The sequence below is a fragment of the Euprymna scolopes genome, chromosome 45 (genome assembly GCF_053919585.1).
Source record: "Euprymna scolopes isolate OS-2025 chromosome 45, ASM5391958v1, whole genome shotgun sequence".
Lineage (NCBI taxonomy): Eukaryota > Metazoa > Mollusca > Cephalopoda > Sepiida > Sepiolidae > Euprymna > Euprymna scolopes.
In genome coordinates, this window is record NC_136526.1 from 35,585,047 (window position 1) to 35,587,734 (window position 2,688).

Here is a 2,688-nt window from a genome sequence, read left to right on the forward strand (position 1 = left end):
AAACAAACAAACAAATAGGAATACGACTTTATCAGCATATATGTATAAATAATAAAAATAAATATGTATAAATAAATATGTATAAGGAACAAGAGCTATATAGAATTTTATAACATCTTTAGGCCAATAAGAACGAAAATGAGAGGATATTATATTAGCATGAGAGTTTTTGTCTCTCTTTTTTTTTTTTTTTCATTTTTCTTAAACTTTTGCTTCTAGGGGATAGGACATCCAACCAGATGTCTGACATTTACCCCTATTTTAGTGAGTCCAACCAAGAGATCTTTTCAGGATTCTAACCGTCCCTTTCAGTGCAATCGTTTGTATTTCACTTGCACTTGGTTCACCGGGTATGCTTGCTATGTACTTTTTAAAGTTCTTTTTCATAAGCCCAGTTGCTCCTATGATGACTGGTATAATTGAAACGTCTTTTTGTGAGTGTGTGTGTTTGTGTGTTCTCTCTGTTTTGATTTTCTTATTTTGTTTTTGCTGTGGATGGGCCATTCTACCGGATGCCAAACATTCTCCCATTAGTTTAGTTACTCCAACCGATAGATCTTTTTAAGATTCTAACCGTCCCTTTATGTGCCATTGTTTGTATTTCTCTTGCACTTGGTTCACATGGTATATTCGCCAGATAGTTTTTTTAAAATTCTTTTTCATTAGCCCTGTTGCTCCTATAATGACTGGAATGATTAATACCTTCTTAAGATTCCAGTTTCTTTTCATGTCGTACGTAAATTGTCGGTATTTTGTTATTTTCTCCCTCTCTGCTCTGTTGAGGCCTACATCATTAGGGACTGTTATATTATGCATAAACGTATGGTGGCGAGAAGGAACCAGACAAACAATATATGTTTAAATTATATATTGGTGTTTATATGCTTAGGAGTTGCGTTTGCTGTGATGTTCGTGTTTTGTATTTTGGTTTTGGTTTTTTGCTGTGCGGCTTTCTGTGGCGGTTTTCTTTGTTGAAGTAAGGTGCGAGTTATTCTAATTATGCGTGTATCTAAAGAAATGGGATTTGGAGTTGTCATGTGTGTTTATTGAGTTCATTTGTGTTGACTCGACGAACAGATGTTTCTTATCGTCGCCATTGTTGTTGCCGCGCGGCTGCTGCTGCTGCTTTTCTGGTTTATTCATGTGAATATTGAGGGATATGCGAATATAGCAGGACGCTTACTTCAACTAGGGTTGCTACTTTCTCCCTCTTGTCCCATATTACCATGTCAGGCTTAATAGATCCATTTTCTTTCTGATACATGTTCACAAGACGCGCGCGCGTGTGTGATTGTAGACACGTACTCAAAGCATACACTAACGAAATACGAAAAAAATATTCTATCACTCTTTGGCTGCAGCACTATTAGTAATGCTTTTCATAAGAACAATGCAAAAGCTGATACCAAACGCAACAGTGATAGTAAACCATGTAGATCGTAACTTCGTAATTCCACAGTGCCACGCCCATTATTCGCGTGACATCCCACTGTGCTTTCCGACATCTGTAGTTCTTGGCCAACCCTCAGAAGTCTGTCTAAAGATGTATTACTATTCTATTTGTTTTTTTTTTGTTTTGTTTTTTTTTTGGGGGGGGGGTTTGGTTTTTTTTTGTGGGGGGGTGTTTTTTGTTGTTTTTTTTGGGGGGGGTTGTATTATTATTATGTTGGCATCGTTTACAGAATAGAAAAATGATTATAAATTCGTACTTGAAAACAGAAAAGATACTTGAAGTCGAGCGACACCATTGGGCGCGTCCGGATAGAACGAAGCTAAGATCCGTGTTGTAGCGAGAGACACTCTGCAGATTATAAGCCGCATTGACTATTAACCATAATCGAACGAAAATTTTAGCAACGAAGTAAAAATCATGAAAGGTAAGTGAACATATTGTTAACATTTTGTTGATTATGCGTGCGTATATATGTTACCGTAAATGTTGTGTGTGTTTATTATTTTTTTATTATTATTACTACTTAATAAACGTTTATTTTACTGATCGTTCTCTTTTATGTTTTCTGCTACGTTTATCACTGTTCTTACATATATACGTGTGTGTGTGTGTCCTTACATATCTTACGTGCAGTTCACTGTTATATGTGGTGTAGGTAGGTAGGTAGGTGTGTGTGTGTGTGTGTGTGTGTGTGTGTGTGTGTGTGTGTGTGTGTGTGTGTGTGTGTGTGTGTTCTTATTCTTCTACAGTTCTTTTGCCTTGGAAGTTTCCGAGACGTGTATATGCAAATGTAATGCGAACATACCTGATTACCTTGGCCATCGGATGATGCCTTCTTGGATGCTGGTCTCCATCTTGCTGGGGAGTGGGGTGCTGCAGACAGATTCATCAATGAACAACAAGATGGACTGAAGCTTCAATCTTTTATTCAAGGCAAGCCTACATCTCGGAAACCCGAAATCTCCCGTCTGCATTATCTGCTGCCCCAAACCACTCGCTCCATGTGGTCGTCAACCGGAAGCCTAGGACTACAATTCCCGTATCACTCCTTAATTTCCGCTACATTCTATCTGGGTCATGGTTGATGCCTGTCAAACCTAACCTTCTGACCTTGCTAAGTCGCTGATGGGAAATCAAAATATACTTACATAACTTTCTATTTCTAAAACTACCTCTATAGCAATTAAGCTGGGATTCCCAATACTACATATACAGGATGTGGTTTAAATAAGTTT

General features: G+C 37.8%; 1 long non-coding RNA gene across 1 annotated transcript in view; it reads left to right on the forward strand.

The window, feature by feature from the left end:
• Nucleotides 1-1,696: 1,696 nt before the first annotated feature.
• Nucleotides 1,697-2,688, forward strand: part of LOC145269425 (uncharacterized) — a 19,245-nt gene continuing 18,253 nt past the window's right edge. Inside the window, exon 1 of the long non-coding RNA XR_013865050.1 lies at nucleotides 1,697-1,877. This is a non-coding gene — a long non-coding RNA (uncharacterized LOC145269425). The remainder of the gene's footprint in view (nucleotides 1,878-2,688) is intronic.